Genomic DNA, 14,465 nt, shown 5'->3' with positions numbered 1-14,465 from the left:
ACAAATAAAATTATGACAACTGGATTTATTGTTCAGCCAAATCAGATTATCTGTTCTTAAGGTTTAGCAGATTAGGAGGGTTTAAATTGACCCTCATGTATATATTTTCCTCAAAGTCAGGTTTTCCATTCTGGATTTATTCAAGGATAAGTGCATTAAAAGGGAGTATCATATATGATTTCTATGTGAAATGGTTACCCCATGGTCCTCGAGCTATTTCATATACATTTCTGTTGCATACTCTTTCAGAACAAAGAAAATTATGAGAACTGGATTTTATGTTGTTCCTAATCGGATTAACTAGTTTTAATGCTTAGGAGATGAGGAGGGTTTAAATTGACCATCATGTAGGAAATTTGATCCAGGTCACGTGTTCCAGTCTTGAGTAATTCAAGGATAAGTGTTCTGAAAGTGAGTATCTTATATGATTTCTATGTGGAATGGTTTATGCTCTGCCCTCAGGAGCTATTTCACATACATGGGTGTTGCAGACTGGTACAGAAAAAAGAAAATTATGAGGACTGGATTTTACCTTAGTCCTGATTGGATTATCTAGTCTTAAAATTTACAAGTGTAGAAGGTATTAAATTAACCCTCATGTAGCAATTTATATTGAATTCAGGTGTTCCAGTTTTGAGTTATTCAAGAATAAGCATATTGAAAGAGAATATCGTGTATGATTTCTATGTGGAATGGTTGAGCCCTTGCGCTTCCACTTCCCAGAACCTTGGATTTCATTGGAGTAGCCTTGCTGGATTAATGGAGACTCAGTAACCAAAAAGGGGACCTCATCAGGTTTGCTCCAGTTTGGTAACTTTGCCTCTGAATTAGAGGCCTTCAGGTATTCAGTTGAAAAGATCATGAATACCTACTTTGAAAATCTTTACTCATATAGGATGAAAAATACAGAGGAAATGGATGACTTCAAGAAACATATGAAATACAAAAGCTCACTCAGGAAGGTTTCAATGACCCAATATCAGCATTTGAAATTGAAAATGTGATTAAAAACTTACCAATAAAAAAACTCTATGTCCTGATATACTCATGGCTGAATTCTACAAGAAATTTAGAGAAGATTTAAGGCTAAAAATCCTCAAATGCGTTAATGAAACTGAAAGGGAAGCAATCCTCCCTACAGAATTCTGGGAGGCAAGTATTACTCTGCCACCAAAACCAGAGAAATACTCAACCAGAAGGAACTATAGTCCAGTCTCACTAATGAACATTGATGCAAGGATTCCCAATAAAATACAGGGCAAATTGAATGCAGCAAATCATCAAGAAGATTATACATCACGACCAAGTGGGGTTTATCCCAGGAATACAGGGATGGTTTAACATATGCAAGTCAATAAATGTAATACACCACATCAATAGAACCAAAAACCAAAATTAAATGATTATCTCAATAGATGCAGAAAAAGCTTTCAATAAAATCCAACACTTGTTCATGATAAAAAAAAAAAAAAAACAGAAACTCAGAGGACATGTTGTATACATCAACTGAAAAAGGCCATCTATGACAAACCAGCAGCCAGCATTATTCTAAATGGACAAAACCTGAAAGCTTCTACTCTAAAAACAGGAACAAGACAAGGATGTCCATTGTCACCACTCCTATTCAAAATAGTAATGGAAACACTAGCCAGGATAATCAGACAAGAGAGAGAAACTAAAAGGAATAAAGATAGGAAGTGAAGAAGTTAAATTATCACTGTTTGCAGAAAACATGAAACTCTATATAGAAGACCCAAAGAATTCCACTAAAAGACTACTAGAAGTAATGTTTAATTTCAGCAATATAGCTGGACATAAAGTCAACACTCAAAAGTCAATAGCATTTCTGCACACAAACAAAAGTCTTAGAGAGAGAAATTATGAAAATATCACCTTTCACAATAGCATCTAAAAATGAAATACTTAGGAATCAACATAAGTAAGAATGTAAAAGACCTATGTGATGAAAATTATTACTACTCTTAAAAAGGAGTTGGAAAAGGATAGTAGAAAGTGGAAGGATATTCCATGCCCTTAGGAAGAACCAACGTTGTGAAAATGGCCTTACTCCCAAAACTACGATACAGATTTATTGCAATCCCAATCAAAATACCATTAACATACTTCACAGATCTAGAGAAAACACTCCTAAAATTCATTTGGAAATAGAAGAAATTTAGAATAGCAATGGAAATTCTGGGCAACAAAGGTGAGGCAGGAGGCATCTAAATTCCTGACTTGCAGCTATACTACAATGCCACAGTGAAAAAAATTATCATAGTACTGGCAAAGAAATAGACCTGAGGATCAATAGAACAGATTAGAAGATGCAAACACAACTAGCAAGACACTCAGCCATTTGATGTTTGACCAAGGTGCTAAGCTAGCTCACTGGAAGAATAGCTTCTTTAATAAATGGTGTTGAAAAAATTGGTTCTCCACATGCCAAAGCCTGAAACTAGACACATACCTATCACCATGCACAAAACTAAAGTGAAAATGGATAAACCATCTAAATATTAAAACAGAGATAAGAAATCTACTGGAAGACAAGGTAGGTAGAAGTCTTAGAGACATAGGGGTAAGCAGATTAATCATGAACAAAATATAAACTTCATAGGAAACACTTCAAAAAATCAACAACTGGGATCTCATGTTATTTAAAAGTTTTTGCACTTCGGAAGAAAGCAACAGGGTAAAAAGAAAGCCCACAGAATGGTTAAGAATTTTAGCCAGCAACTCCTTAGACAAAGGACTTATATCAAGAACATATAAAGAACTGAAAAATATTAAGGCCCCACATTCAAAAACCATCTCAAAAAGGGCTTCTGAGATGAACACACAGTTCTCAAATGAAGATATACAAATGGCACAATTAAATACATGCAGAAGTGTTCACCATCACTGGTCATTCGAGACATGCAAATTAAAACAGCATTGAGGTTTCATCTCACTCCAGAAAGAATAGCTGCCTTCTGCAATCAACTGATAACAAATGTTGGCAAGGATGTGGGGTAAAAGCAACACTGCCCCACTGTTGGTGGGCGTGTAGACTGGTGCAGTCACTATGGAAATCAGTATTGAGATTTCTCAGAAGACTAGACTTGGAAGTTCCATTCAATCCAGCTACTCCTTGCCTGGCTATTTTCCCAGAAAAAATGAAAACTTCATACTACAGTGATATATATGCACCCATATTCCTAGCAGCACAATTTAATAGTACCTAAATCTTGGAAACAACCAAAATGCCCATCAAACACAGAGTGGATGAAAGAGATGTGGTATTCTTCTTATTCAGCTATAAAAATGGATGATCTTGAGACATTCATAGGTAAATGGAGACAACTTGACTCTATCCTTGTAAGTGAAATAAATAAAAATCATATTAATAAAAATCACATTGTATATCTAGTGTGACGTGTATTAATAAATGTAGGAGTAATAAAACCCAAAATGTGTAATTGCTAGGTAAAGCAGACAGGAAAAGAAAATGCTCTAAAGAATATAACTGCAGGTATGTTTAAGTGTGTAGGATAGATAAACATACCACTAAGATTTTCTTGGATCATTGAGCAGAACTGTTGCAGTCTCTCTCTTTGAATGTCTAATTTGTATGTTTTAATTTTGTAATTTAACTATTTCTAAGAGCAAAATATAATTTATCAACTAGTGATTACTGTTTAGGTTTTTTTCTATAAGTCTGTATTGTTTTTACCCTTTTATCTATTTTTTAATTTCACTTCAAATAAAATTTTAAATAAATAAATAAAAAACTTTACTAACAAAGAAATGTCCTGGTCCAGATGGATTCACTGGAGAATTCTACAAAAAATTCAAAGAAGACTTAATGCCAACATTCCTCAAACCTTCAATGAACTTGAAAGGGAAGCAATTTTCCTTAACTCATTCGTGGGAGCAAATATTACTCTAATACAAAAACCACAAACAAAAAAGAAAACTACAGGTCAACCTCCCTAATGAACATACATGCAAAAATTTCTCAATAAAATACTGAGAAACAGAATTAAGCAAATCATCAAGAAGATTATGCACCATGAGCAAGTGGGATTCATCCCAGGAATGCAGCAATGATTCAATAAACACAAATCAATAAATGTAATCCACCATATCAATAGACCCAAAAATAATAATCACATGATCATTTCTATAGATACAGAAAGTTTTTGATAAAGTCCAACACTCATTCATGATACGAACCTAACAGAAAATTGGAATAGATGGTATTTATCTCATTCTGAAAAAGCCATCTATGATAATCAAACAGCTAGTATCATACTAAAAGGCCAAAAACTTAAAGCCTTTACTCTAAAATCAGGAACCAGACAAGGACGTCCATAGTCACTACTCTTTTTCAATATAGTGCTAGATATACTAGCCTGAGCAATTAGATAAGGGATAGAAATAAAAGAAGTAAGGTTGGGAAAAGAAATTCAATTATCATTATTTGCACATGACATGATACTCTACATAGAAGAGCTACAAAACTCCATTTAAGGACTCCTAGCTCTAATAACGACAGTAATGTAGCTGGAACAGAGTCAATACACAAAAATCAATAGCATTCGTATTCACAAACAACAAATTCATTGAGACAGAAATAAGAGAATCAACATCCTTCAAATTAGAATCCAAAAATGAAATACTTAGGAATGAATCTAACAAAAGAAGTAAAAGAACTCTCTATTTAGGGAAAATTACAATACCCCCCCCCAATAAAAAGAATTTGAAGAGGATCTCAGAAAATGGAAAGACAATTTCTTGTTCATGTATAGGAAGAATTTACATTGTGAAAACGGTCATTCTCCCAAAATTGTTATACAGATTTAATTAAATTCCAATCAAAATACCCCTATATACCTGACAGATCTAGAGCATTCACTCCTGAAATTCATCTGAATCCTGAATAGACTTAAAGTAGCAAAGAAAATTCTCAGCAACACAGGCTAGGCTGGAAACATCACAATTCCTGACTTGCAGTAATACAAAAAGCTACTGCTATAAAATCAGCATGGTACTGAAATTCAAATAAACTTGAACATCAATGGAGTAGATTAGAAGATACAACTACAACTACAAATGCCCTCAGCCACCTTATCTTTTTTTTTAAATTTTATTTAAGGAGATAAAAAAAAAGCAGAGAAAGGGTACAAGTTATACAGATTTACAGAAAAAAAAATAAACTGTAGGAAATCACTAGTTAATGGATTACATATTGTCATCTTAGAAATAATTGTTAAAATTACAAAATTAAAGCTTATAATGTGGATATTCCAACAGTGAGACTGCAAACAGTTCTGTTCAATGATCCAACAAAACTCAGTGATATCAGTATCTATATTATACACTTAAATATACATGCAGTTATATCGTTTAGAGCACTTTCTTTTCCTCTCTTTTGTACAATTACTATTACACATTTTGGGTTTTGTTGCTCCCACACTTATTATTACTTTTTTGGAAGAGAGTAGAACCAAATGTGACATAACAGAACAGCGTCAGTCCAATCAAAAGGGTGGACATAATAGAAAATGTAAAAGCATAATACGAGGTGATCAACAATGGTTGCCATAATGCCTCCTGCTATCTCTAATAGAATGGCCTATATCATCAGTTATAATAAAATTGAACAAAACAGTAAAGAACAAAACCAAAGAAACCAAAACATTGGAGACATTATAGGTCTTCAATAGTAGATAATAGTGAACCAGAATGGGCGTCATAATGAATCCCCCTATCTTCACACCTGTTGCCTAAACTTTCAAACCTGGTACTATCAAGCAAAACAGAATAGAGGAACATCAGTCAAAACAAGATGGTGAGAGCAATACAGGGCTTTAAATCAGGATAATGGAAAGTCAAAGTGGGTTACTATAATATATCCTGCTATTTTTTATTTATATTTCCCTTAATTAAAAGGATAAAAATAATAAAGTAAACAATAAAATGGAGATTGAGATAAAAGAGGGCAAAACAGCAAAACAGTGCAGATCAAAACATAACCATTTAAGCAAAATAGTTTTTCACCACAAGATAATCCCAACATAAAAGTAGTTACCATATTGTCTCTTTCCTTGAAATCTTTTGAGTACAGTTTCATATACTGTAGCATCAAATATATCAAAGCAATGTAAAACCATTTAAGAGAATGACAGTATTACAGAGTATTTAGAATCAACTAACAGAAAATGAACAATGGTTTCTGTATAATCTCCTTGTCTATAAAAGTTTTTGCTTATACTATCATACATAATAAAATCCAATAAGATACAACCTGTTTAGACCATTGGAGACAGAAGAACAAAAGCTTGATGAGACTTCAAAACAAGATGATACTAAATCAGTATTTCCTATTAAGATGTCATTTTCTCCAAAATAGCTGTTCCTATCATCCAGTCTTCTCTGTCTCATTTCTGTTGAGCTCTTTTTCTGTCATTAGTTGTCAGTTTGTCTTCTTCATTTTGCTTTCTGCTCCATTCATTGTGGCTTCTCTGCCACTATTTTCTGGATTCTTCGTATTTTTCCTTTTTAGAATATCCTGCAGTATTCTCTATAGAGTTGAATTGGTGGTTACATATTCCCCTAGATCCTCTTTATCCGGCAAGCATCTCGTTTTTCCATCAATTTCGAGGGATAGTTGTGCAGGATATATCAATCTTGGCTGGAGATTATTACCTTTCAAAGCTTGAATTATTTGCCCCATGCTCTTCGTGATTTGATGGTTTGTGCCGAGAAATCTGCTGTAATTCTGATGGGTGTTCCCTTGTAAGTGATCCCTCTTACAAGGGAAACCTTGTAAGTGTTTCTTGTCTCTGACGGCTTTTAATATTCTGTTCTTGTATTGGATTTCTGGAATTTTAATTATTATATGCCTGCGCGTTGATCTGTTTGGGTTGTAAGTGGCTGGGTTCCTGTATGCTTCATACAACTGAGTATCTTTACCATTTGCTAAATTAGGAAAATTCTCCTGGATTATATCTGTGATTAGCTTTTGTAGTTCATTTGTTTGTGTCCCTACTTGTTCTTTTATGTTCTTAATTCTTAAATTATGGATCCTGTTATCATCTTCTAGTCTTTGTATTATTGCTGTTTGTTTCTTTGTTATTTTAAAGAAGTTTTTCATTTCATTCTCCCCTATTACAAATCTGCCCTCCAGCTGTGATAATCTGTCCTAAGTTTCTTTCAAGCTGTTATGCCAGTTTTCGATAGAGTTTTTAGTTTCCTGGTAATCTCTTTGAACCTGCTTCACGTATTCTATGCTTTCTCTATTTTCTCCATCAAACAATTCTCCCCTCTTTTTCTATTATTCCATTACACCATCTGTTTTATCTTGGGTGGTGCTTAGCATTTCTCTAACTATGCTGCTTATGTCTAGCTTCAGGTCATTAATAACTTCATTCTTGAACTTGTCTATGAGGCTCTGGAGATAGCGCTTTATATCTATTGGTGCTGTATCTGCTATTGCCTCTTTCTCAGGATTGGAGGCTGAGGACCCTTTCTTGTTGTGCCTCTTCCCATATTCTTTGTTCCTTATATATGCAAGTGTGTATAGGAGGCCCAGCTTTCTTTCCTGTCAGCCACAGTCTGATTGAATTGTGCCAGCTATGTGTTCCTGCCCACCGCAGCACACCAGGAAGTTGCAGACCAGGCAGCCTATGCAGGGCCCGCCCCTCTAGGTCACCTTCAGGCACTGGGATCTGGGTTGTGCTAGCCTACTGGGTCTCAGCCAGCATGTCACCTAGGCTAGGTACTGCTCACCAATCCCACTTGAGAGGGTATACTGGGCTGAAGTCACTGCAGCACCCCGTTCCCCCAAGTCTGATCCATCCCAGAATGTCCTCTGTTGGAGGCTCCTAAACCATGGAAGAGTCCCAGTTTCTCTCACTCACCACAAGTCAATGCACAGCTCCCCGCCCGTCCTGCTTTCAACTCAGTTCACCGATTCCTGTTCTCAGAGCTTTCACTCATCTCTCTCCCTGCCGAGCCAATGTAGATGCAACAGCAGCAGTGGGAAACCCAAATCGCGGTTTCCAATAGCACGGGCTCCAACTTCCATGCTGAGCCTTTTCTGTTTCTGTTATAGCACCAGGATTGCATTCCCAGTTGGTTTCTCTCAGCCCAGTTCATTCTTGGGTCAGTAGGGCAAATCTCCACTTGCCTATGAATCCTTACTCTGCACCATTCCTGAATTCTAAGCTGGGTCTTTCAGAGAGCCTCCATAGCTGCTGCTATCTGCCCACCATGTTCTCCACCACCTTATCTTTGATAAAGGAGCCAAACATGTTCACTGAACATTGTCCTTTTAAAAAGTGCTAGTGGAAAAACTGGCTCTCCACGAGCCAAAAAATAAATGTAGACCATGCCTATTACCATGTACTAAAGTTAAAATGGAAAAAAGATCTAAATATAAAAACAAAAGTACTACTCATTTTCTGGAAGACAAAGTAGGTAGAAATCTGAAGAGGTAGGTATTATGATAGATAGAGAACTCATGAACAAAAATCAAACTTCACCAGATGCTTCCCAGAATCAATAATTGTGTTCTTGTCTTATTAAAAAGTTTTGCATGTTGAAATAAATTTTCAGCAGAGTAAAGAGGAAACCCATGTGGTTTGAAAAATCTTAGTCAACTGTCTCTCAAAGAACTTCAGTCCAGAACATATAAAGTATTTTGAAATTTCAGTACCCTGATATTCAAATACCCAATCCTAAAATGGGCATCTGAGATGAATACACGTTTCTCTGATAAAGAAATATGAAAGGCAAATAAATTCATGAAAAAATGTTTGTCACCATTGTTCATTAGACAAATGCACATTCAAACCACACTGAGGTTGCATCTCACTGCAGAAAGAATGGCCAGGATCCAGAAAACTACAATCAACAAATCTTTGAGAGTCTGTGCCTAAAAAGGAACTCTCTGGCACTGTTGGTGCAAGAGATGGGGCACCCACTATGGGGTTCAGTCTAGAGGTGCCCCTAAAAGCTGGAATGAGAAGTCACATTTTGCCCTGCTATTCCACTTCTGGGCACATTTCCAGAAGAATTGAAAACTTAAGATTTGGAGACAACGTAAATGCCCATCTACTGAGGAATGGATAAAAAAGATGTGGTAAGTTTATACAAGCAGTACTACTCAGCTATGAAGAATGGTAACACTGAGATATTTATAGGTAAACAAATGCAATTTGACACCATACTCACACATGAAACAAATCAAACTCACATGTGTAAATACTGCATTTTCTCTGTAGTGTAAGAAATGGTAAGAGTATATAAGATATAAAATCCTCAATCAATCCAGTGATAGGGAAAGTATCTGCTCAAAGGAGAAAAAAAGAATATCTCAGAGAAAAGGAGGAAAAGGAAATAGGATGGGAAAATAAAAAAAAAATCTACGTTTGTGTAAACATGCAGGATAGTTAAGATGATTGTGATAAAAATTCTATTAGTACTTGGAACAGAACAGTTAACATTAATGGGTATGGAACAATTTGGCATGTTTCGGTCTGGTGATCTGAGGAACTCTTGTGAAGATCACGATACAAAGTAACAACCCTGATTATGCTCGTCTTACCTTGTTTCGCAGGCCTATATAGTCATTGTTTTGGGTACTTAGCTATCGTCATTCATTTGCGTTTTTTGTTTCTTGTTTTTCTAGTAATCTGTTTTGTTTTGTTTGGTTTGCTTTGGTTTGGTTTTTTCCTGCTAATACAGAAAGGATAGGTATATATGTATAGGCTTATACATGCCCAAAATTTCTCCTAAACAGTTTAAGAGAATCAATTATGTTATGCATGATAGGATGAACAGATGCTTTGAAGAAAAAGAGACATTATGGTATCCATTGGTGATCACATATCATCATGATGTGAAATCCAGTAATGCTTTTATTCTTTGTTCAGAGTAGTTTTAGTCTGTTTTCTATTATTGAATTTCAACATACCTGAAGGGCTGGATGGCTCTATTTTGAAGAGAACAAGAGACATTATTGCAGTCATTGTTGATATTCTTTTCAGCTGATTTTAGAGACTTGTAATGCCTAGATTACTCTGTTTCTATCTGTTTTATACTACATTGATTTGTGTGAATTCATTGTGATTGAAGATCTGGATAACAATTTAGAAGGAAACAAGAGAAATGCTAGCCACAGTAGATCTCCAATTGTTTTGCATTGAAATCTATGTCACTTACATTGTTTTCTTCTGATCTGCTTTGTTCTGATTTGTTAAGTTTTATTTGTCCCATTTTAAAAGAAAATAATAATAATAAATTGTGGTGTATACGTACAATGGTATGTTATTTGGCCATCAAGAGAATCAAATCAAGTATTTGCAAAAAAAGGATGAAACTGAAGGCGATCAAGTTAAATGAAATTTATGTTTCAGAAAGACAAATATTGTATGTTTTTCCTAATGTGTGGAATGTAAAACATGACATGAAAGTAGTAGGTAGACTATTATTTGACCATAGACAGGAAATAAAGAGGAGCAAGAGAAAGTTGTAATCAAGGCACTATTTTGAATGGAAAAAGTTATTAAGTGTGTCATCAAGTTATTATGATGCTGACATGAATTTACTGAGGTAACAATGTGTCCAGTACACTTCATTAGGTGAAAAATCAGGGTACAAAATCCTATGCAGGAACATGATAGATTGTTTTATTTTCAAAAATGCATTAATACAGAAATATGAAATCTTTGAGAATAGCATTCACTAACTCTTTAATGACTCTGAGAATTAGATGCTGAAAACATTTTCTGTTTGGTTAAAAGTATTTCTGACTTGTGCTATTATAAAACACTTTAAGCAGAAGGAGTCAAATTTGCTGTGTGTGAGGTGATTGTAGCAGTGGTTCATAGTGCCCAGCTATATCAAAACATGATGCTCTGCAACTTAAGTAAATTTGATTTTGTCAATTATATTCAATCAAATGAATAAAAATTAATGTATCTTCTCAAGGAATTAAACTGATAGTCCTCATGGAAGGACTGTACATGTCCTTCTAATGCTATTTTCTTAAAAATCAGTATTTTCTGTTACCTTTCCACCTATACTGGTATTCTGTGTGTACTTCTATTTTCATTCTCCTTTCAATTTTTGCAACATTTTACATATAACATGTGTTTATATTTTGCTTTTATCCCCACTCTGATTATCTTGGGCTTTTACTGATTTATTAATTCTTCTGAATTATGTTTTATATAGATATTGATATGATTATTTTTACATGCACTCTTACTTTACTTGTATCAACTGTTCTATAAATCTTCACTGGCTTGTTTGTTCCTTTGGGCTTATGTTTGTTTTAGAGACCCTTTTTAATATTACAGCAAACTCTTTAATTTTTAAACAGCAATTTTAGGTTTAAAGAAACCTGGATAGGTAAATACAGAGATTTCCCCCAAATCCCTGATCCCACACATGTGTAATCTCACTCATTACCAACATTTTCCCCTGGTGAAACATTTGTGACAACAGACAATAATACAGCACAGTAATTCTAATATTGTGAGAACATCCTGCAAACCGAAATGAAAGTGCGGGCACAGGAGCACACACATACAGCACTACACACAGCATACACTGAGTTCTCAGCATAAAGATCATACTTTCAGTACTGCTTAATATTATCAGAAATTAGTAATAGTTTGAATAATAACATATTAGTTAGATGGAGCAATGATGTATCCATATAATATAGTATTATAAACGTGATGCAGGATTTTTAGGAGCCCTAGGAAAAATGAGGCTAACACATTAAGCAGTTATTTCATCCCTCATTCTCCTCACTAATTATAAGGAAAATAATTTAACTTCATAGGCTGGCAATGATTTATCAAAATCAAGTACTTTAAATAGGCTGCATGTGAATAAACATCTATCCAAACTTATCAGTTACCAACGAGAAATACATATGGTAAGTGCAAATTGAAAGGATACAATAAGCTAGCCAACCTATTTCACTTGCATATCCTCAGAAGACTGGGACTAATATGTAAATGATACTCCTGAGAGCATTGTATGCACTAAGGGGAAAGTGAGTAACCCGCCAGGAGACAAAAGGGAAATTACTGAAATAAATGTGTTCAAAAGCTACCTGTAAGGGACAAAAGGAAAGCAGTCACCTGAAATGATGATAGAAGTTACTACAACATGATATCCATTTATGATTAAGCAAGAAAGAAACTTACAAATTCTTGTGTGGAACACGACCTCCTTTATATTTTTCTGTCTCCTCTGCAATGAGGATAAATAAAGCCCAGGCAGGGTGTACATGATTTCACCTAGTTGGGACAGCCAGGAATGCTGGAGAGCTAGGAAGCTGACACATTGCTTATTTCCCCAATGCCCAACTGTTTCTTACGTCCATGGTCTTTCCTAACCCAGTGTGAAAATTTGGACCATTAACAACACAACATTTGTAGACTTTTTGGTCTACAGTATATAAAAAAAATGGTCACGGGTTACACTTTAAATCTACAATATAGCTAATGTATATGAATATCAAAACATTTATATTCTTCTTTTCACTCTTTTAAGGGGGAAATGCAAACATAAATCTAATAGCAACTTTGGCCTCATTTGTGAAACTAATTCATCCATAAATGTTTCACTGAAAGTCGTTGCAATTTAGTTAGTTTTCAAGATGCTTCTCAGAAAATTTTGATATAGTTTTATGCTTTCTCTTTTTCATCCTTGTAAATAGAAGTTCATGAAAGCACTGTGTGTGGTGAGAACAGAGTGTAGAGTTAACACTGCTCTGTCCCCATGCATACAGAGTTCCACTGTCACACAATCTGTGCAAGAGCACTGTACAGTCAAATCGTAAAAAATAGTGCTGAAAATCACAGAAAATTGCTATAAGTGTGTGATCTTGTGGGCCTGATTTTGGGAGACATTTACAGCCTTCAGGTAATGGGTTGAACACACCTTCTTTACAAAGTCTCTCAGCCTAGGACTTCTCCTTCAAATGACCTTGACCTTACCCAGTATCTCTATTCATTTCTTCAGACAGTACTTCCTGAGCATTTCTTTTTCTAGTGGGACTTTTACAATGGACTAATAGGGACTTTTATTCAGGTAGGTCTTCTTCTTTTCTCTTAACTTGTCTGAGAGTGATTCTAAGAGGTCAGTATTTGCTGGTCCCACGACAGTCATAGAGAAAATCAAGCAAGATCTCTGCCCAGAGCTCTCACTTCCATTTCGTGGCTATGCAAACAAAACTCTCATACCTGGTCCAAAAACCCTCATGAGCTCAGGATGCACTCAGAAATAAACTAATTCATTAGCTTCAGCCCTGCTTCACCAATCCCAACATAGCCTCTGCTCCAAGATCATAGGTGCATCCCCAGGTTGTACCTACCTTTAGAATAGCCACAAGACTTTTTTCCAGAAGGACGAAAGCACCCATTTGTTATTCATCAGCAAACAGATATAATGCAGGTGACAGCTGCTGGAGGTTCAAAAGCAAGCTTGTTGTGGGGCCTCCAAACCTTCACAAACTTCAGCCATATGACAGTGTACCAATGCCTTGTTTCTTCACCCAGTGTAATTTGGTTAGCCTGAATCTGTCTGAGAAATCCACATAAATGAAAATTTTTAGGATAACAGCAATTATGATTCTTACACTAAAAATGTTCATGAGCATTGTCACATTTTAAGTTAGTGCAGTAAATAGGGAATTAGAAAGACTGGGTAGATATTCTGGGCTGAAGGTTCCCAAATGTGTACTCACTGTGAGATGCAGGCATACAGGGAGAAAAACCAAAAAAAAAAAAAAAATGAGCAGTCACATGTTATGGTTTACCTCAAAGTGTAGTGTAAACTGAAACACGGAAGTCACACCGTGTAGCATTACGTTTTTAAAAGAACATTAGATTCAAAGAAGCTCACGTAGCACCAGAAAATTGAACAGCAGCCCTAACCCACAAACCGTAAGGGTTAATGCTATATGTTTTCTTTGTAAGCCCACAGTGACCCCTCAAATTTAGACAGTGTTTGATGTACAGACCACACTTGTGCTATGAGATCAACTGTAGACACTGTGTCCGTGTTTTTAGGCCATTGTTTGCTCCAGCATAGCAAGCAAACATCCTCTGTCATCCTGGTGCCCAATGCAGTGTTGTCGAGTTACCCTTGTGCACAAGGACCCCTCATCCAATATACTCAAAAACAACCAATATAAAATTCATTTTCACATTGGGATAATATCATCTTCTAGGTACCTGCCACTTGCTTTCTTTTTGTTCATGGAGTATATGGTAGCAGAATATCTTAATGACTCGGGTCATCTTCATAATAAGGGTGAAGCAGCTGAATTCAAAAATTCTAACTGAGTGAAAAAATGTCTCCTGCAACACAGTTGTTCCAGACTATGCTTGAAAAGGAAAAAATGAAGACATAACAAGAAAGAGAATCATATAGTATCATGTACATGAACACAC

At 35.5% G+C, this 14,465-nt stretch overlaps 1 long non-coding RNA gene across 1 annotated transcript in view; it reads right to left on the bottom strand.

The window, feature by feature from the left end:
• The window catches only part of LOC106026467 (uncharacterized), a 52,889-nt gene extending 39,095 nt beyond the window's left edge, over nucleotides 1-13,794 (bottom strand). Inside the window, exon 1 of the long non-coding RNA XR_001200100.3 lies at nucleotides 13,385-13,794. This is a non-coding gene — a long non-coding RNA (uncharacterized LOC106026467). The remainder of the gene's footprint in view (nucleotides 1-13,384) is intronic.
• Nucleotides 13,795-14,465: the final 671 nt, after the last annotated feature.

The sequence above is a fragment of the Cavia porcellus genome, unplaced genomic scaffold (assembly GCF_034190915.1).
Source record: "Cavia porcellus strain 051 isolate PalLab524CR breed Dunkin Hartley unplaced genomic scaffold, mCavPor4.1 scaffold_1, whole genome shotgun sequence".
In the NCBI taxonomy this organism is placed as follows: Eukaryota; Metazoa; Chordata; class Mammalia; order Rodentia; family Caviidae; genus Cavia; species Cavia porcellus.
This window is presented reverse-complemented; position numbering and strand designations above follow the sequence as displayed.